This window comes from Mastigoproctus giganteus, chromosome 6 (assembly GCF_048544385.1).
Source record: "Mastigoproctus giganteus isolate SK-2022 chromosome 6, ASM4854438v1, whole genome shotgun sequence".
NCBI lineage: Eukaryota > Metazoa > Arthropoda > Arachnida > Uropygi > Thelyphonidae > Mastigoproctus > Mastigoproctus giganteus.
The window spans coordinates 154757913-154780512 of NC_143580.1; the positions used below are offsets into that span (position 1 = coordinate 154757913).

Below are 22600 nucleotides of genomic sequence, written 5' to 3' on the forward strand. Positions count from 1 at the left end.
CTTCTCTGCCAAATTTGTACAAGGTGATCCACTATTTTTTGTTTCTCGTTTTTCCTGTTATTGGTGATGTCAATGGTAAGACCGTTGTAGGTGATTTGGGTTCCTTTGGCTAGTAGATACATAAGTACGCAGCGGGTTACCTCTAAATCCAAGGGTAGGGTCCCCGCAAGGACCTGTAGAGCATTCGTACTAACCGTGTTACGTGCTCTTGTTATTGTTAATAATATGTTGCGTTGGATCGTGTCCAGTATCCTTTTATTCACTGCTGTTCCTGCTTTCTTGTACCATATGGGAGATCCATATGTTATTATCGGGATGAAGATGGCTTTATAATACAGGGACAGGGTTCTCCTGTTTAGCCCCCAGTCCCTGCGTGTAACTCTGGCAATGAGCGCTGTGTATTTCCGCAATTTCTCTTTTAGATAGATTAGGTGTGGTTTAAATGATGTTCTGATCGATGATCAGTCCCAGATATTTAATTTGCATTGACGGTTTAATTGTTTGTCCTGCCAGCTTGATTTGTCGTAGTCTTCTAAGGTTTAACCTCCCTCTCAGTAGTACTGAGTCCGTCTTTGTTGGCGAGATTGTTAAGGTGTGTAGTTTTGCCTAGTCCTGCAAGGTATCAAGGGCTTGGTTTGCAAGCATTTCAAGGTTCTGTCTGGAATCCGCCGCGACCGTCAGTATGAGGTCGTCTGTGAAGGCCTGGGCCTCCACCTCCCCCAGGTCCATGGTGAGGAACTCGTCAAACACTATGTTCCACAGGAGCGGCCCCAGGACAGATCCCTGAGGGCAGCCCCTGCTGACCGGCCAGGTCAACTTCTTGTAGGGCTTTATTACTTGGACGTTTCTGTCCTAGAGATAAGTTTTGATGCTCCTGTACAAATTGTTTGGTGTTCTCGCTGCCCTGAGCCTGCAAAGGATGCTCGGCCACCAGAGGGTGTCGAACGCCCCAGCAAAGTCGACGGCTATGACCAGGAAATATTTCTTGGTGCACTGCATCGCTTTGGTGATTAGGGCTTGGACGGCATCTATGGTCGAAGATCCCGATTTGAAGCCGTATTGCTTGGGTGAATTCAGGTTTGCCTCATTATAGTGGTTGTAGATCCTTTTATGTAATAATCTTTTGTAAAGCTTGCTTAGTGTCGACAATAAGGCTATATGGGTCTATATGAATTGGGATTTTGGTGGTGTCTGTTTCGATTTTTGAGGATCAGTTTTAGATCGGCCGTCCTCCAGCTGGTGGGGAACTGGCCCTCTTTGATACAGGTGTTGTACAGTCGGAGCAGGAGGTCCAGCATAACCTCCGCTGCTTTCTTGACCATTTCCGGCTCGATGAGATCGGGGGCCAGGGCACTTTTTGTTCCTGGTTTGTGATACCGCTTCTTGTAGTTCGTTGGCTGTGAAAGGGGGTTCTAGTTGTTGGGTCTCATATTCTTCGTTTGCTTGGCAGATGGCTTTCTGGTCCTCTGTTAGTATGCCTGGTGGGTCTTGGATTAGATTGCTGAGTATGTTCTTTATCGAGTCCTGCCATGTTGCAGTGAGTGTTCCTTGCGCCGTCTTTGTTGCGGTCATCACTTCGCCTCTGGGGAGTTTGTTTGTGGTGATTTTATACACCACTCCCCAGGGTTCAGTATTTCCTGTTACTTGGACAAGTCGTTCCCAGGATGTTTTCTTGTTTTTCTTAATAGTTTCTGTATAAAAGTTTTGGATCTGTCTATATTGTTGTCTCAGTTCCGTGACTTCTGTCTGGGGCCATGTTCTTCGTGCCCTTTCATACTGCTTTCTTTTATCCTGTACTTGTCTTCTCATTCTTTGCAGCTCCGGGGTCCACCATGGCATTGCTCCGTCATCAGAGTTTTCCTTTTCATGGACGTTTCCGCTGCATTAGTGATTATGCAGGTTATATCTTGTGCGAACTGTCTGGGGTCTATCCTTTCACCTTCGGTCTCCCGTCTGTCGAAGTCCTCCATATACTGTCTCCCTTGGGTGGATAAGAAATTGCAGTAAGCGTCCCAATTTGCTTTCCCAATTGCGAATCTATTTGACATGTATTTAGTGGCGACTGTTCTAGCCTGATTCCTTTGTATGCTGTAAGTGATGGTTCGGTGGTCAGAACGTAGTCCACGCGTTTTGTACAGTCCAGTGGGTTACGTTTGTATCTATATTTCTGGACGTTAAAATTATGTCGATCGTTTCTTCCCATAGCATGTTACAATATGTTGGGAGGCAGAACGGCTGGTTTATGACTGTAAATATTGAATTTGCTAGGAAGTCTTCTAGTTTCCATCCGTTTGAGGTTCCCCTGCGGTCCAGTTTAGCACTGTGCCAGACAGGTGATCGGCAGTTAACATCCGCTCCATCAAGATTTTATACCCTACCAGGGTTGTCTGCACTGATTGTAGATATGTTGTGGCAAAGTCGATTTCTACTCCAGGCCTACAGTAGAGGGCTATTATGTAGTAGCTGCCTATGGAGCATATTATATGGGCACAGGCTGCCCAGGGCGTGCAAAGTTGTGGTATCTTTGTAACCGTTATCTCTGGATTTCTTACTAGTACTGCTGCCCAGGGGGTGTCTTCATTGCTTTGAACAATTTTATAATTGAGCGGGTATCCCCTTACTTGTTTCTGATTGGTATACGGTTCTAGGACTATGATAATGTCGTCATTATCCTCATCTGCTTGGAGTCGTACCTGCTCAACAACCGCTTGAGCTCGGTGGGCGTTTAGTTGGTGTATCTTTAGTACGCCGCAATTGTATTTTTTATGTTGTATTCCCATAATCGATTCTTTGTTGGTAGGTGCCTTTTACCTTGAGGTAAGTGGGACAGTTTGAGTCTTGGATGGAGTGGTTGTGATCCATTCTGAGGGTTTTGCAATTGGTGCAGATGGGTTCCTTAGTTTTGTTGGGGCAGTTCTTAAAATCATGTCCCCTCTCTGAGCAGTGGCCACAGGTTGGTTCCTTTTGGGCACAGGTGTGAATGGTGTGGCCATATTTGCAACATCTAAAGCACGTCGGTATGGCCACATGCTCTCTAAAACGGAGGCAGCTCCACTCAACAAAAATCCTGCTTTAGTTTATTAGGACCTGCCAGGCAGGCGGAGTCAGCTCAACTGTCCAGTTATATCCTACATTTGTTTTGGACTGGGTTCTGTATTTTGGGGTCAGCAGTGTCACCCCTTCTTGATTCGATAGGTGGCTTTTTAGGTTTCTTCTATATATTTCTTCCGTGAGTTGTTGTGGTTGTAGATTTTGGTCCACATTGAAAATAGCTATTGATGGGCCTTTCTTTTTTGGGGTCTCTGCCATGAGTCCCAGGGTATTTAGCTTGGGGTTCGTTATTATCCCCTCGGCTTCCTCCTTGCTTTCCGTCTCAATTATGATACCAGGACTTCTTGTTTTCCGGATAGACTTTATCTTAGTGTCTTCGAAGTCCTCTTTGAGATTGTTTATGACTTTTTGCTTTATTTGTTCACTGGAGGGTCTCTCTTCTCCAGTGGGTCTCAGTATGACGATGTTCAGGGTTTTCAATAATACTTTATTTTGTTGGATTTCCACTTTGTTTGTTTTCTCTGCCTCGTTTGGTATATTCCTCAGCGCTTGGGCATATGTGGGGCACACTGTGGCATTTTGTTTGCCCCACATTCCATATAGGTTTGTAGCCATGTAGCTATTCTCTCATTTTCTAAGTATGTACCATGGAGAATTGTCTCCATTTTGTGAAATATTGTCACAATTTGAGACCTTAGTCCGGAGGAGATCCTGTTAGGGTTCTCCTTGAATATATTTTCAAGGGCCGTTTTTAAAATGAATGTTTTCTCATAGACAGAGCCCTCTGGAAGAGTGTGGTTCAGGGGTGGTTCCTGTTGTTTGTCATCGTTGTTTGTTTCCCTTTGAGATGTTGTGTGGTCGGGCTGCTCTCTAGACTCGGTATGGGAGTGGGTCACTCGCTTATTTTTTTGCTTGGCTGGAGAGGCCCCTGATCGGGTGTCCTCCATATCTTCTGTCTCGTCAATAATGTCGAGGTGGTCACTTTGTGACTGCATCAAGGATTCCATAATTTTTTTCTGTTTTCCCTTCCATTTAGCGAATTCTGGATAACCGGGACAGTTCGGTTTATCAGGCGTATGTTGGGATGATCTAGTAGGGCACTGAAAATGCTGTCGGACGATGTCCTCCACAAATCTGTGGTTGAATTTGGAGGCACACAGGTGGTTATTGAAGTTTTGTGCTATTCCCTTCAGTCACTAAGGGGGGGGGGGGGAAATAGCCTAGTGTGAAAATGCTCCCAGAAGATCAGGATCACTTCTCATAGGGGCTTCCTGGGGCGCTGGAGGCGATAGTGTCATTAGTAATTCTGTGGAATGCATAGGTAAGGAGTTCACAGTCAGCCAGGCAAAGTTTATGGAAAGAAGGGGGGAGTCACTGAATTCATTGCTTCTGGTTTAATATACACATACAGCAGTTAATACACACATAATATAACATACAGCAGTTATCAGCACAGTTTGGTGGAGCAAACTTCCTGCTCGGTTTTAACACAGTTTGGGAACCTCCCCAGTCAAGTGCAAACTACCGACGTGGCCACTGCTTTATATCAGTGCCTCTCTATGGCCCTGCCGCCAGCCACACGGTGACCATTGTAGGTCTGGCAACAAAGGACACAGATAAAAACGCTGGTAGTTTTCTAAATTCCCAGTAGAATATAAAAATAGTCTCACCTAGGGAATCCTCCGATTAAGTTCTTTCAGCTTGAACTTATTTGAACTATATGCACATTTTAAACTAGTAAATTCCATTAAAAATCAGGAGCGCGATAAAACGTGTCCGGACACTAAAGCCACCATATTGTACATAGTGTGCATAGTGTTAGGGTCAGGCGCCACCTGTGATTTCTCACATCTGCGCCTTATGTATGCTGTGAAGAAATACAGAACTACTGTAAATGCCAGAAAAGTGTTGTCTGTTGTATATGACATATTGCGTTAGGTTCTGTTGGGTGTCCTGGCATTTGGCCGCAATGGCCCCTGGTGGGACCTCACGTTGCCCGCACACACCGCTCGGAAGTAGCCAGGCTGCCCTTTATTCTCTGGCTGGTCTCCGCCAGGGTCGCCTGAGCGTCCTGGACGAAAACCAAGTTTAAAAAAAAAAAAAAAAAGAGGAAGAGAAGAGAAGGCCTGGGGAACAGGAAGAAGGGGGCTCTGAATGTGAGGAACAATCTTAAAGTGGACAGATAGAGAAGGCAGTCCACCCGAGTAAGGAGAAATAGGGGATGGGTAAGTGTAAGTGTTTTCAGTGTCTAATGGCACCAGGGGTTTCCCCCATCTCCACGTTGCTTTTATTGTGGGTGTACCAGTTCACTGGGAAGGCCAGAGATTTAAAAGTGTATGGATTATGGAAGTGTGGTGTTTTGTACCGTTGTTCCTCTGGCCATTTAGACGCTGGACCTCTTCTGAGGCCCAACATTGCCCCACTTACGCCCCGTGGAGGCAGACCAGGTACCCGATAATCTTTAGTTCACTCTGGCAGGTCCTGCCACCTAATTTCCTGAGATTTCAGTGGCTAGGACCTTAAAAAAAAAATTTTTTTTACACATATATGTATAGATATATGTGTGATATCTCTCGATTGCGTAGGGTGATGTCGCTTGAATAAGGATAGACCGAAATATGGGCGTAAGTTGATTTGGATTCATTGAATTTATGTGTGTGGGGGAATTCGCTTGTGTAAAGATAGAGAGGGGGGGGAGAATGAAGACTTGGGGGGTTAAAGGAGGAAGGATAAGGCCAATAGAGTAGGAGGCCTCAATTTGGTGTCAGCAGGGCATGCCCATGCCCTGCCAGAAGGAAGAATGGGGTTGGCGTGGAGGGGAGGAAACAGTATGACCGTCTCCACCCCCCCCTGCTGGGGTGGGATAGAAAGGGCCGGACAAGGGAGCCGGCACAGGTCGCCAATATGGCGTGTGTGCAGCCTGGCTGCAGAGTGGTGGCTAGGACAGCAGGTTCAGGACAGCATCACAACACTGGCCCCACCAGGAGGTACATCCAGGGACAAGGTCTCTACTGACTTGTTCACAGATCGGTTGAATGCCGGCGTTGGTCATGGGATCAAGGTCTCATCCAGTTTGGTCGTGGTCATGGTCCTTCTATTTCCATTTTAGGTGGTCATTGTTGGTATGTGGTCACTTTCACTGTTTGTTCTGTTATCTGGGCATCGATGCAGTGTTGTCACTCCTGCGTATGGTGATTGTCACATTCTCGGGTAGTTCGTTGGGTAAATTACATGCGCTGTTGGTCCAGCTGACAGGGTGTTTGTGTTTGATTGCAATGTTCGTGGAAGCAAAGTCCCGTCCGATATCGTGGTACTTTGATCTTTCTGGCACATTCGACAAAGTAATGGCACTCATGAGAGCAGAGTCCCGTCCGATGAGTTGTAGTTGTAGTCAGGTCCTGCATCAGGCCTGGGGAGGTTGGGTCATTGCCCTTAGCCGGGTAAACAGCTCATGTGCAAAGCACGAGAGGGCCTTGTAGTTCTCCTCCTCATGTAATATAAGGTGCTCCCGTTCCTTCGGATTAAAGCGTATCTTTGTGATGAAATGACATCTGATGTCCTCAAAGAGGGTACAATCGTGCATTAGGTGTGACCATGTTTGGTTTTCTCTGCAGTGGCATAATGGGGAATCCCTGATGCCGAAAGTTGACAGCTTGGCATTAAAAGAGCCATGCCCTGTTAGAAGAAAGGTGGTGTAGAGCCCCGGTGAGAACCAGTTTGGCTGTTCGGGATACACTTGGGTAATGTCCGGGATGAACTTCCGGGTTATCTCACCTTTAGTTGAGTCCGCCCATCGGGACTGCCAGGTTTGTTGAAGATATTTGGTTAGTCGTTTCTTTTCTGCGTTGCTGTTGTTGGTTGGGTCTGTGGTGAAGCCAATGCAAGTTACACTGTTCCCTCTTGATAATTGATATAGCATGCCACAGCGGACAATCTCCAGGTCCAAGGGTAGGAGCCCCACAAGGGCCTGCAGTGCATGTGAGCTGACCGTGCAGCATGCTCTGGAGACAGTGAGTAAGATGCTGCGCTGTATCGTTTCTAGCTTTCTTTTATTGACTGCGGTGGTTGCTTTTTTAAACCAGATCCCTGCTGCATAGCTGATGGCTGAAATGAAGAAAGCCTTGTAAAAGAGGATCAGGGTTCTTTTCCTTAAGCCCCAATCCTTTCGCGAGACTCTTGCTATGAGGGCTGAGTAGTTTTTGATCTTTTTTTGTAGATATACGAGGTGTGGGGTGAATGAAAGATTTTTGTCAAGGATGATTCCTAGGTATTTTAATTCCATGGTCAGTTTTATGGTTTTTCCTTCTATTTTTATCTGAGGTGGCCTCCTGATATCACGGGAGCCTTTTAAAAGTATTGAGGATGTCTTATAAGGTGATATTCTTAAGTGATGATTTTTTGACCATTCTTGGAAGGTATCTATGGCCCTGTTTGCAATAGCCTCAAGTTGTGCATGATTGTCCGCCTCCAGCATCAGGACCAGGTCATCTGCAAAGGCTTGAGCATCTGCTCCGTTTAGATCCTGGTTGAGGAAGCCGTCCAACACCAAGTTCCAGAAGAGAGGCCCCAGGACTGATCCCTGTGGGCATCCCCGGAACACCGGCCGGGTGAGTTAGCTATAGGGTGTAGATACTGAGATCCTTCTGTCCGAAAGATAGGTTTTGATGCATTGGTATAAGTTGCTGGGAATGTTTGCCTCCCAGAGTCTGCCGAGAACACTTGGCCACCAAAGTGAGTCAAATGCCCCGGCGAAGTCAATGGAGATAATAATGAAGTATTTACTATTGCTGTGTGTAGCTGCATTTATTATACGTTCCAGGGCATCCACGGTGGAACATCCTCGTCAAAAGCCAAATTGCTTGGGAGAGGGGAGGCCTGCTTCTTGGTAGTGAGCTTGTATCCTCCTGTGTAGTAGGTGTTCATACAATTTACTTAGTACTGGCAGTAGGGCTATGGGTCTGTATGACTCCGGGAGTTCCTGTGGTTTCTTCAGGTTCTTCAGTATTAGTCTAATTCGTGCTGCTCTCCAATCATGGGAAAAATATCCTGCAGATAGGCAGTGGTTATATAAGTTTAATATAGTTGTTGGGATATATTCCACGGTCTTTTTTACAATTTCTGGCTCCAGGTAGTCTTCGCCGGGTGTTCGCTTATTTCTTATTTTTGCTGTTGCCAGATGGAGTTCCTCAAGTGTGAATGGGTCCTCCCGATGTGCTGGGCAGTAGTTAGTATTTTCCTCACAGAGCAGAAGTTGCTCAGGAGTGTGGTCTGAGGGCAGTTTCTGGAAGGTGGTATTCAGAATATTGTCTATAGATTGGTGCCAGGATGTGGTATAGTGGCCATCAGGTGTCTTTGTTGAAGATATTACTTCTCCTTTTGGTAATTTATTAGTTGCCACTTTGTATACAACCCCCAGGGGTCCTTATTTCCTGTTATTGAGACTAGTTTCTCCCATGAACATTTTTTCCGAGTTCTTATTAGGGCTGTGTATTTGTTTCTGACCTCACGGTATTGTTGTCTGAGGACTTCTACCTCTGCCGCCGGCCAGGATCTTCTCACTCGCTGGAAGCTTTTACAGCGTGTATTTACTTCATTCTGCAGTCTCTGAAGCTCAGGGCACCACCATGGGACTGAACCTGCAGATGGTTTCTTTCTTTTTATAGCTATGTTTGAAGCCTCTGTGATTAGACTTACTATAGCACGCTGGTGCTGGTCTGGGGTGAGGTTTGTGCTGTTGAATGCTTCAACAGAGTATGTCAGTGCCTCCCGAAATTGTTCCCAGTTTGCCTTGGCTATAGCAAATCTGTTGAGGATTGTTCTGGGTGTGGGTGGTCTATTGAGGGCACGGTGCATCTGGACAGTTATTACTCTATGGTCAGAGGTTGTCCAGTCCTCTCTGACCTTCCATGAGGATATGTATCCTGCTGTGGAGCGAGTGGCTAGGCTTATGTCTATTGTTGCCTCCCAAAGAGTACTTGAGAAGGTCGGTAGATTATTTGGCTGATTCAATACTGTGAAGTTGCTGTTGGTCAGGAATTCTTCCAAGCGCTGTCCATTGGCAGTTCCTCGTCGATCAGGAATTGTACTGTGCCAGGCTGGTGACCTGCAGTTTGCATCTGCACGGACGATTATTTTAGTATTAGGGAGCTCGTGGAGGACATTTTGCAGATATTGGGTTGCAGGGAGAATATCTTCGCCGGGTCAGCAGTATGATATGGCATAAAATTCTCCCAGTGGAGAGATGATCTGGGCACAGGCAGCCCATTCGTTGCAAAAGTGGGTTATTTTAGTAACCGTGAGGGCAGGGTTGCAGACGACCAGGGCAGCCCAGGGGTATTGCCGTTATGTTGTACAATTTTGTACGTGAGTGGGTATTCTCTCACCTCTTTCTTGTGTGTGTAGGGTTCCTGGAGGAAGAGGATGTCAAGGTTGTCCTCGTCTACCTTTTTCTTTAGTTGCGCAGTGACTGCAATTGCCCATTGTGCATTATGCTGTGCAAATTTCACTGTGTTAGAATCTTTATATTTACAAAGAGTTCCCATAATCTGTTCTTTGTTGTTGAGTGCTTTTGGCTTTTAAGTACATGGGACAGTTACTGTCTCTGACAGAGTGGTCTGCTGGTAACTTTAGGGCTTTGCAGTTTGCGCACACTGGTGGAGCGGTTTTGTTTGGGCAGGAATTGTAATTGTGGCCTACTTCTGCACAGTGCCCACAGGTTGGAGAAGTTTGCGGTTGGGTACACGTGTGTGTGGTGTGGCCAAATCGGCAGCATCTAAAACACTTTGGAACAGCCACGTGCTCTCTGAAGTGATGACTGCCCCAGTCGATGTAGATTCTTGCCTGCTGCCTTAGTACTTTCCACGCTCTGGGAGCTAATTCTACCACCCAGTTAGTTGAGTTATTATTTCTGGGCTTTGTCTGATATCTGGGTGTTATCAGATTCGATGGGTCTGTATCCGGGAATGCTTGCTGCAGGTTTTTGCGATATATCTCACCTTGCAATTGTGTTGGGGATAAGTCATTTCCTGTATTAAAGATTACAATGCTTGGTCCTTTTTTCTTGGGAGTTTCTGCTTGTAGGCCCAGGGACGGCACTTTCAGATTTGCTATAATTTTGTTCGCCTTCTCCTGTGTTTCTGTCTCGATGATGATGCCGACGTTGCGGATTTTCCTTATCGATTTTATTCTGGTGTGTTTGAATTCATCGCTAAGGTTAGTAATTACAGTCTTCTTTACTTCTTCACTTGTGTGAAGAGTCTCGGTGTTTGTTGGCTTCAGTATGACCAGGTTGGGTCTTGGTAGTAGTGGTACTTTCTTTTTGCTGGGAGCAGCGAGGGTTGGTGGTCACTCCGTTGTCATTGTGGTCCTCAGCACTTGGGCATATGTGGGCGCGCGCTGTTGCATTTGGTTTGCCCCACATTCCATGTATGCCTGGAGCTTAGCATCTCACTCTCGAGGTAAGTTTCCGTCAAGAGAGTGTCCAGCTTGTTCCACAGGTTCACGATTTGTGCCCTTAACCCTGTGGTTGCCCTGTTAGATTGCTCCTTAAATAATGTTTCCAAGGCAGCCTTGAGGAACAGAGACTTCTCGTGAACTGTACCCCCTGGCAAGGAGGGATCCAGGGGAGCCTCCGGTGGCTTCTCCTCGCTGGTGTCCTTTTGGTTTTCTGTTATGTCTTTTGATTCAGTTTGGGAGCGCATCTCCCGCTCCGGATTAGGTGTTGGCTTTCTATACTTGCATTTTCCTGTTAGCAGGGCCCCCGAATGGGGTTCTGACATCTCCTGTTGTTGGTCTATGATGACGGGGTCGTCATTTTGGCTCTGATGCACGGCATCTGTGGGTTTTTTCAATTTCCCATCCATCTTTGCGAATTTCGGATTATCGAACTTTTACGGATAATCGGAGTTCATGAGGTCCCGCGTGAAAGAGCTCGTGGAGGTGAGCAAGAGGCCACCTTCGTCCTGTCTCTGTTTGAATTTAGAGCTGAATAGTCCTTCAGCGAAGATTTTGGGCTATCCCCCTCTGTCACTTGGGGTGGGAATGCCAGATGTGGAAATGCCCCTAGAAGAACGGGGTTAATTTCCTATTGGGTAGTTTATATCGGCGAAGACGTTGGTAGTGTTATTTTGTTGAAGAGATCGTCGGAACAGAAGTAGCTTCTCTCCACGGTCAGTTTATGGTAGAGGAAGGGGGAAAACAAAAATCATCGTTTCCAGTTGGAATTTCACTAAGTTGATAGGAGTTAGTTGAACTGTAGTGGTAGTGAGCTTCTTCCGTTCGATGACTAGAAGAGAAAGTATGCAGCAGTGGGTGGGAGTGGGGGAGAAACAATCACTAACCCTGTTGCCAGTTGACCTTGCCAGGAGCTTAAGTGACGTGTTGCCTTAAGCAGAATATCACTGGGTTCGGCTGCGTTGAATGAACATTAAGCCCGCTGTTGGTTTCGACTCTTAATTAACTGGAATATGAATGCTAAAAATTAAAATGTGTTGGAGCTCTCTTTCAGCCCGATAAAAACACTGTTGGGGCACCCTCCCCAGTCAAGTGCACACTACCAACGTGGCCTCCACTTTATAATCGGTGCCTCTCTATGGCCCTGCTGCCAGCCACATGGTGACCATTGTAGTCTGGCAAACAAAGGACACAGATAAAAACGCTGGTAATTTGCTAAATTCCCAAAAGTTTGCAAAATTGTCTCACCTAGGGAATCCTCAGATGAATGTCTTTCGACGGGAACACTTTTCTTGGCGAACTAAACACTTAAAACTCATATTTTAACACAAAAATCAGGAGCTCATAAAAACGTGTCTACTCGTAACGGCAGCGGTCCTAACTGCAGGGGATGGGTAGAGGGATCAATAGTTACAGGGGCAGGTGCCACTGTGTGAGTGCCAAAGGCCAAGCACTCTCTGGGAGTCAGCTTTTCAAGGAGTGCCAACCATGATGATGCCAGCATAGTATTTTAATCTTCAGTCTTACTCTTTTATCAGTTGGTAAAATGCTATCTGACCCCAGTTTGTGTTTGTACTTGAGGGTCGTTGTTCTGAGCAGCTCTAAGTTCAGCAAACTTTGCCCGTCTGATGGTAAAGACAGCTTGTGCGTAACTCGTTAAGGCTTTGTATGTTGTTTCATTTTGAAGCAGGTATGTTTCATGGTTACGAGAGTTCTCCTGGATTTCAGTAAAAAATTTGAGCCTACAATCATCGTAAGCAGGGCACTCATGCATGAGATGCCCCCATGACTCCTCTTCGCCACAGTGGCAGAATGGATTGCTTTCAATTCCCATTGCTGTCAATTTCTGTTGAAAGGGCCCATGTCCTCTGATCAGGAATGTAACTTGCAGACCAGGTGAAAACCAGGAAGGAGACTTTGGGAAAGTCATGTCAATGGATGGGAGGAATCTTCTGGTAATTTCTCCTTTGGGCGTGGTTTCCCATGAATGCTGCCAAAGTCCTTGAAGGTGTTTGAAGATACGTTTTCTTTCTTGTTTCAGGTCATTGGTAAGCTGCAGTTGAAGATTTAACAACTGTGTCGGAATTCCCTTCTTTAATCGATGGTAAAGTCCCCTTTTAATCACCTCAAGGTAGAGTGGCAAGCATCCAGTAATAACCTGTAGGGCAGGGGTGCTGACAGTGCGACATGCCCTGCAGATAGACAACAGCATGAATCTTTGTATTGAGTCAAGTTTACGCTTGTTCTTTTCCAGGATGGCCTTTGTACACCAAACTGAGGCTCCATAACACACAATTGGAAGAAACGCTGCTTTATAGATGAGAGACAAAGCTTTATGCTTCAAACCCCAGTCCGCTCTGCTGACTCTTCTTATCACGGCCATATACTTTCGGATTTTTGTGGATAAGTACTTCAGATGAGAGTGAAAGGTAAGACCGGTGTCAATGTAGATTCCCAGGTATTTGACTTCTGTGTAGAGACGTATAGGGATGTTATTTAACTTCATTGTTGGAGGCCTACGTATTTGTAGCTTTCCCTTGAGGAGAATCGATTTTGTTTTCTCACCAGAAATGGAGAGATTGTGGAGTGCTGCCCAGTTTTGGAGCTTTTCCAGAGCTGTATTTGCTTTTGCTTCCAGTGCCGCTCTTGTGTCACCTTGAACCACCAGAACAAGATCATCAGCGAAGGCTAAGGGTCTGGCTCCACCCAGGTCAAACCCCAGGACAATGGACCAGAACAATGGACAATCGTCCAGAACAATGGACCAGAGGAATGGCCCAAGGATAGAACCCTGGGGACAACCCCTGTGAACGCATCTTGTCATAGTCTGGTATTTGTTTACAACTTGTAATTTTCTATTGCTGAGATAGGATTTTAGACTATTGTATAGGTTTTTGGACGTGTTTGCCTGCCGAAGCTTCCGAAGGACACTGGGCCACCACAATCGATCAAAGGCACCAGCAAAGTCCACCATGATGGCTAGAGTATACTTTGAAGTTGTATGTGTGGCTTGGGTAATCAAATTGTGTATAGTGTCTTCAGTGCCGGAGCCTGTCTTGAATCCAAACTGACATGGTGAGGTGAGTTGCTTATCGGTATAGATGGAAAGGCGATACAGCAGAAGTCGTTCTAGAAGCTTGGCCAAAACGGAGAGCAGAGCAATTGGTTGGTAGGAGGCAGGAAGTTGGGGCTGTTTATCTGGATTTTTCAGGATCAGCTTGAGAGTAGCAGTCTTCCAGGGTACAGGGAAAGTTCCTTCAGCAAGGCACCTGTTGAGGAGGCTCAAGAGTGTGGTGGGGTAGCCTTCAGCGAATTTCTTGACTACGTCGACTTCGAGTAAGTCGGCACCTGGCGTTTTGCCATCTTTCATTTTAGCTAGAGCCATATTCATCTCTAACATAGTGAAGGGCGGTTCAGTAGCCTCTGGCTGATAATCTTGATTACTGTCGATGAACTGCTGTTGCTCCAGTGACATCGCTGAAAATTCAGTAGGGTAAATGGAATCAAGAATATTGTTTATTGAGTCAGACCAGGTAAAGGTTGAAGAGCCATCCGGTTTGAGAGTTGTACTAAGAACCTCATCTCTAGGCAGCCTATTGGTGACGATGCGGAACACGATGCCCCATGGGTCTTCATTGCCAATAGTAGAGACCAGGGTGTGCCATGATTCCTTCTTACACTTACAAATTTCCTTGGTGTACATGTTTCTAACTACCCGATATGCCTCCCGGGTAGCTTCAACCTCATGTGGGGGAAGATGGGCACGTGCACGTTGGTAAGTTTTCCTGGCTTGTTGTGCCCTCTTTCTTAAGTCCCAAAGGTCTGTATTCCACCAGGGGACAGCATAGCGGTATGGCCTCCTACGCGGAATGGACAGATCACAGGCACTTTTGATGATGGCAGTAATATTGCGTACATAGTGATCCGGCGAGAGTGAAGCCGGTAGAGGAACATCATCCGGTAGCCTTCTGGATAGTTCCACAAGGAAGCGTTGCCAATCCGCTTTTTTGGTGTTATAACGCACAATGTCCTTTGGAATCGATGCGACGCATTCCACAGAGCGAACAAGGGAGAATGTGATCACTCTGTGGTCTGAAGTGGTCCAGGACTCCTGGACTGTCCAGCCGGAAAGTTTGTTGGCTAAGTCAGGCGTAGCCATTGTGATATCAATTTCGCTCTCCCAGAGTGGGCCACTGTAAGTGGGTAGATGTCCTGGGCAGTTTAAGATTTGTAAGCCTGATGTGAGGATAAAGTCCTCAAGTCTTGAACCATTTCCTAGGGCATTCCTATCTGGTGCCTGACTGTGCCAGAGTGGCAAGCGACAGTTTGAGTCCATGCCTATCAGTAGCTGCCCACCCGGGAGGAGCTGGAGTGCCATTTCAATCAGAGAGATCGCAGCAGTGATGTCTTCACCTGGATGGCTGTAGAGAGAGAGAGGATGAACAGTGATCCAAGAGATGTCATGATTTGGGCACAGGCACTGATGGAAGTGCATAATGGGGTGATCTTGGTTGCTGTGATATCAGGGTTTCTGATGACAATCGCAGCCCATGGTTGGTCATTTGTACAGTGGATAATTTTATACGATGAGGGGTAGCCCGTAACCACCCCAGAGCGAACATAGGGCTCCTGGAGCAGCATTAGATCTATTTGTTTTTCCTCAGCCTTTATCTTCATCTGGTCTGCAACGACTCTTGCTCTCTGCGCATTTAATTGTACAATTCTTATCTCTTGTTGGTAATTGGGAGAAGGAATTCTATCCATAATTTATCCGCATTTGGTAGAGACTCTTTACTTTTAGATAGACAGGGCAGTTGGTATCTCGGATGGAATGTTGGTGTGGAGCCTTTGCAGCCTTGCAATTTGCGCAGCTTGGCGGCTGATCGACAGGACAATCCTTATAGTCGTGTCCCTTTTGGGCACAGTGGCCACATGTGGATTCACGCTGATTGCAAGTATGTGAGGTATGGCCAAAGCGGAGACACCTGTAACATCTGCGGACAGGAATATATTCTTTGAATCTATGGCTGCCCCATCCAATGAATATTCTATTTTGAGCTCCCAGAATTTGCCATGCTCTGGTTGATAGTTCGATTACCCAATTTATGTTTGTAGGTGACTTGGTCTTCTTTTTGTATTTCAGACTAATATCATCCACGCTAGCCTCATCTTGCAGGTATATACTTAGATTTTTATTAAAGATCTCGGCTTTGAGCTCCTCTGGTGTTAAGCTCTCGTCCACATCAAAGATCGCAACCGAAGGCCCTTTTTTCTTTGGGGCTTCTGCCCTAAGCCCGAAATTTGTCATGTCGGCATTATTCAGGATGGTTTGTGCCTCCTCCCTGGTGTCGGTTTCTATTAAGACTCCTGGATGTCTGGTCTTTCTAATACTCTTTATTTTTACAGTTTTCATCTGCTCCTTGAAGTTTTTTGTGAGTGTTTCCTTGACCGCTTCACTGGTACCTAAATGTGCATCTTCCACTGGTTTAACCAAAATAACATGTGATTCAGGCTTTCTTACCACCTTTCGGTTTTGTAGAGCATTTCCTAGGGCATTCCACAAGGAAGCGTTGCCAATCCGCTTTTTTGGTGTTATAACGCACAGTGTCCTTTGGAATCGATACTTTTCCTGGTTGGTTGGGCACATATTGAGCTCCATTCCTCAATGCCTCTGAAAATGAGCGGGGACATTGTTGCATTTGTTTTTCCCCCTCCTGTGTGAGAACTTCGATTTTTGCTTTAAGCCTCTCGTGGTCAACGTGTAATTTTTGGACCACTGTCTCGATTTTACTGAAGATCTCTATCACGTCAGTTCTAATGGCAGCAGTAATTCTACTTGATTGCTTAGCCATGTATTTTTCTAGGGTTCCTCTAATGGCAATAATCTGTTCCACTGGAGTCCCAGTCAATGGGGGAACCTGGGTAATAGGGGTTCCTGACTTTTTTTTCCTTCATGCTCAGTTTCCTGACTCTTTTGTTCTTCCTGGTCAGATTCGCTGAATGATTCATTTGCAGCCTCTTCAGAGACTTCCTTCGTTGTTGGAACGTCTGTAGCAGACCTTCTTCTACCCTTCTCTTTCTTCTTGGCCTTGGTCTTTGTAGGTTTATTCATACCTTCCCCAGTTGCCGGGGCCTCATTCCTTGAGCGGATTGGGTAATCTGCCTGTCCCTTAACTATCAGTTCAACTTCAGCGTCGCTCATATTGTTTTAGTGGGTATCTGGATCAACGAGAGGAATATGGATAAACGATTATCTACTCGTAGTAAGTTGAAGCAGAGCTCGCTGTAAATGCCAAAAAACACAAGTAAGTGGTCAAATAGGGGCTGAACTAAGTTGGCGATTTTTTGCAGGCTGACTTCAATGTTTTAGAAAAATATATTTACATACATTGAAAATAAATGATCAAGTAGGGTAAATTTGTAAGCTCTCGAAATAAATTACCTTATTGTATAGCTTGCCCTTCTTAAGTTCAAACAAGTAAACAACAAACACGGTGCACTATTAACTACTTTCTATTTCCTGAGAAACAAAAGGCAGAGGGTTGGAGCCTTGTTGCTCGAGGCAGGGATTAGCCTAATTGCGAGTACATGCAGCAGGGTGGCATTCGCTCTAAGTGCTATGATACACGTACATCCGGTCACTACTGCTAAAGCATATAATTATGTCTATCTAAAATTATCAAAAGTAAGTTTACCTCAAAAAATTCGGGGCCAATAGTTGGAACTTTTGTATAGATGACATCTTTAACTTTCAGGATATCCGAAATAATGTACACTTGGTTGCATAATTGCAACCGACTAGTCCTCTATCACCCGTATTGTACATGAAAGGACAGAATTCGTGGGAAACCTGGTTCCTGGGCAATGCGATGCTGTCACCCCTCTTGCTAGTGGACAAACCTACCACCGCTGACCCACCAGACTCCCAATGTTAACACCATGACACAGGACTCTACACCTCAGTTGGGCAAAAGAACGTTGGCATTGGACCTTGGATAATTGGAGACGTGTCTCCTAGTCCAATGAGTCCCGCTTCTAATTATTTCAAGCAGATTGGAGAGTGTGTATCTGGTGGAAACCACACAGAGCTATGTACCTGTCATGTCAACAAGGAACTGTTCAGGCAGGTGGACAGACTGTAATGGTCTGGGGCATGTTTCTGGCACACATTGGGACCTCTGGTATGTCTAGACCAGCGTTTCCCATTTTTTAGTCATGCAACACTTTTCATCTCACAAAATATTCACGGAACACTTACGAAACACAAGTTTAGAGAGAACTAAAGAACTGTTTGCTAATATTTTATTACATATGACACACTTTGCATCAGGAGCATCTTTATTTTCAACGCATGTAAAGCCAAAATTCAAATAATTGTCATTATACTTTTGTTTTGGTCTTTTATTAGTTGGTTCCTGTTTTTTCACTTCGGATTTTTGGGGAACAAAAGGCTGCAATTGTTCATCCTCACTTTGACTTGTGACAATATTGTATTCGTTTTCATCGACTACAGTTGTACTATTAGAAGTACTTTGCCTCTTGTTTTAAAGTTTCTTTTTTCAACCACATATCCATGGTCACATTTTTTTAATAATAATATTTCGAAATACTAATAATTATCAAAAAAAAAATTATACAAGTTAGTTAGTTTAGTTATGATATCAGTTCGCTTCCTCCTCTCCTTCAGCCCGTGTACTCCAGGCTAAATCGCATACAAATGGCATATTAGATCACTACATTGCTACTTTTTCGTAGATGTCACTTCCTCTACACATATTTTGCTATGCAAAAGCATACCAAAATAAAGTGTAATAATAATCAAACTAATAACCCCGGGGGCTCACATATGGTGAGTATGGGCTTGGCACACCCAGGGTCCTGAGCTGGATATCATCATTCTTCTCTTTCTTGGTGATTCTCTTCTACTTTTGACTCTCTCTCTCTCTCTCTCTCTCTCTCTCTCTCTCTCTCTCTCTCTCTCTCTCTCTCTCTCTCTCTCTCTCTCTCAGGGTAACTCGGGAACCTTTTTTTTTTCCTGGTGCAGCATAAGCCTCAGGCTTCCTTGCACCATATGGCTATTAATAATAATAATAATAGACTAAAAATCAAATAGACCATGGAACAGTCTATTTGATTATTAGTCTATGCCAGTATGTTAATAACTGAAAAAAAAAATGTTAAAAATTACAAAGATTCAAAAGTGGAGGTGTACGCTACAAATTTGCAAAATTTATTTATTTTATTTTTTTAATTATTAATTACGATTTTTCACGGAACACTAGTGTTCCACGATAAACTGTGCTACCCACAAGGGCTTCAGTAGTCATATCATCCTTATACCTTCCCCTCCTACCGACGTAGCAAGTTCTACTATCGCACCGATTCCGTTTTCTGCTGATTCGACCATATTTCCTGAATGAACTGACTCTGGCCATACATTTTTCCAGACACATTTAACTTTGACGGTTTTACTTCTTAGCGATAAAGCTATGATTCTGATACAGTCCACAATTGAGAAATGTTTCCATTCCTCCATTCAGAATTGATAGATTCAGTAGATTCAGAATCAATTCTGAATCTTCAATAGATTCAGAATTGATTTTTTCCAAAATCCATTGTAACAGTTTTCTGATGTAATGAGTTTTAAAGGTGGATATAATGCCTTGATCTAATGGCTGAATGAAAGAAGTTGTATTAACCTAGTATAACTGTTGTGGTAGGAACATAACTTCAACATTTGGTTGGCCTGGCATGATATCCAATAGTAATAAAACTTTGAAATCTAGATTTTTCTACAAGTTCAATAGCACAGATTATAACACGGGGATTTCCCAACAAAATAAAATACAGGGATTTCTCAATATTTTATTTTATTTTATTTTTTTTGACTAGCAAGTCAACAGCTGGGATTCAAAAAAGAGTGGATATGTTGAAAAATTACACCCAACATAATAGCAAGTTTTCCCCGCACAAAAGCTCAAAAATACTCTGTTATGTAAAACTGTACCATGTTGTGCAATTTATCAATCGTGTTCAATGACAAAACCATGTCATTGAAGTACCATGTTATACAGGGGTTGCCTATACAGAGAAATAGAGGAGGCCAGTAAAGCAGGGCCAGTACTATTCATTGTATTCTTCAGAGTTATTAGGCCTATAATACACTCATAGCCTCACTTTTGCTTTCCCAGTCACACCCAAATGTCTATGTCACACCAAACTGACTCAACATTGCACTATACACCAATGTCAGCTGGATGCACTGCCATAGATTTTATGTGTTTCTTAACCGAAAGCATAACCCCTCCTCCTTCCTATCTTGTCTATCCTTTCTCTACACATTGTACTCTCCAAATTCCAATTCTGCATTCCTTATATCTGTGTAACACCACATCTCTGATATCCCAACAATATCTGCCTTTGATGTCTTGACAAGCACTTCAAATTTATTTACTATAAACTGCTAGCATTGTTGTACATGCAAACAGAGGCGTAGCTAGGTTTTCGGCGCCCTTGGCAAATTCTTGGCTACGTGCCTTTTTTCGATAATTGGTAAAATCATAATAAATAATAAGTACAGTCAGACCTCTGTTTAACAAACTTCTTTATAGCAAATTTTTCTATTTAGAGATAAATGTTTTCTTTTTACCAAATTTTTTTAGAATTCGCTAATTAGATTTTTATTCTTTACCAGATTTTTTTAGAATTTTTTTATTTCTTTGTTTTATGGAAATGAAAATTTTCCATATAACGACTGCATTACGAGACTTAACTGAGTACACATCGTTCGCACCCATGGCCTTCAAGAAAGCAATAGTGCTGTTGTTACGCTCGAATTAAAAGATAAAGAGATTACCATCTGCAACTCAGTGGGACCTGTAAACCTATCTGTCTACCTGTCCCACATACTGAGAAGTAGAGCTGGTCAACTATTTTCTGTGTATTCATAGCCAGTGGGCAGACCAAGGTGTATTAAACATTCGGACATTAGGCTCTGGTCCACCTTCTATTGTAATCTGTTGTTGTTATTTGGTTTTTAGGAGCATTAGCAACTAAGGCCATATTGCTCCATGATATGCGGTGGTCATTCTCTGACCTTTCCACATCCTCCGTATTTGGTGGTGACGGGCTCGAATTCCGGTCTAATCAAGAAGCGTGTGCTGCGCACTGCTGCTCCTTCCCACCTGGCTACGGAGGGTGCCACATTGTATGCACCCTGTTAGAGATGTAGAAGAGAGTGGTTTTCCTTTATCCCAAAAAGCGGTCATCTGTTGTTTCATGGAAGTGAAACGGCACCACTTCAAAGCTATTAACCTATCATCGAGCACAATATGAGATACAGAGGAAATAATGCTTCCCACACTACTATCGTAGTTTTTTCTTAAGAGTTATCTATGGTGTATCCACAGTTATGTATGGTGTATTCTTCCTGATGAGGAGAACATGCATTGAAGAAAATGAAGAATCGGAAAGCCCCGGGGAAGATGAAGTTACTGTAGAGTTGTTAAATTTGGAAGGAAGAGACATAACACAAAAACTGGCAAGGCTCTTCACAAAGTGCATTAGAAAATGTGTGATGCCTAAGCAGTGGAATAATGCAATCATAGTTTTGCTGCATAAGAAAGGAGATAAATCAGAAATTGGAAATTATAGAACAATTAGCTTGTTATCCCACATCTACAAGTTGTTCACAAGGGTCATTACTAACAGATTAGAAATAATACTTGATGAGAATCAACCGAAAGAGCAAGCTGGCTTTAGGACAGGATTCTCAACTATGGATCACCTTCACGTAATATCACAGCTAATGGAGAAAGCAAATGAATATAAAATACCATTATGCCTGGCATTTGTGGACTATGAAAAGGCATTTGACTCCATGCAGCATAAGGCAATGTTTCGGGCACTGGAAAGACAAGGCATAGATACCCTATATATTATGATTTTGAAGAAAATATATGAGAGTGCCACCTCCTTTATTAAACTAGACAAAGACAGTAGGAAATTTAAAATCGAGATAGGAGTTCGACAATGAGACACAATATCTCCAAAGCTGTTTACTGCTGCCCTTGAGGAAGCTTTCAGAAGATTAGACTGGTCGCAGAAAGGAGTCAATGTGAACGGAGAGTACCTAAACCATTTACGATTTGCAGATGACATTGTGGTCATAAGCCATGATCCCAAAGAATTAGAGGAAAATCTTAATCAGTTATGCACAGTTAGTAAGGATTTTGGACTAAAGATGAATATGGCTAAAACGAAAGTAATGATGAACAAGTATGCCATGGAAAGGGAAATAATGATTGAAGGAGCAGTAATTGAAAAGGTGGAGTCATATACTTATCTGGGACAAGTTATTAGCTGTAATAATGATAAATGGCTGGAAGTCAAGAGAAGAATAAATTTTGGATGGATAGCATTCAGGAAATGTAGTCACATACTGAAGAGCAATATCCCAGTTTGTCTGAAACGTAAAATAATGAATCAATGTATACTCCCCACCATGACTTATGGAAGTGAAACTTGGGCACTCACAAAAAGAATGGAAGAGAAGCTGAGAACTACACATCGAAGAATGGAACGAATTATATTGGGAATCAGACTGTTAGATAAGAAGAGAAACACATGGATTAGGCAGCAAACTCAAGTAAAGGACATTCTTATCAAAACTAAAGAACTAAAATGGTGTTGGGCAGGACACATAGCTCGAAGACATGATGACAGATGGACTAAGAAAATAACAGAATGGTACCCAAGAGGAGCTAGAAGAAAACCTGGAAGACAAAGGCAGAGATGGATAGATGAAATTCATGAGTTTTTGGGTAGTAAATGGATGGCCAGTGCTCAAAACAGAAGGAACTGGAAAGTTGCTGGAGAGGCCTTCATCCTGCAGTGGATTGAAAATGGCTGATGATGATGATGATGATAGTGTATCCACACCGATATCATATATATATAAAACTCTTACTCTTAACATATTATGCCTTGTTGAATTTAGTTATTTCACTTCGTACTTTTGTTGCTAACAAATTAATAAATTCATTCTGAATTTCTGGAGATAAATAATTAGTGTGGTGTTTAATATGAGATTCCAGAG

The 22600-nt window shown here is 43.9% G+C and overlaps 1 protein-coding gene across 1 annotated transcript in view; it reads left to right on the forward strand.

The window, feature by feature from the left end:
- Positions 1-22600, forward strand: part of LOC150084668 (tectonin beta-propeller repeat-containing protein 2) — a 262877-nt gene that overhangs the window by 121726 nt on the left and 118551 nt on the right.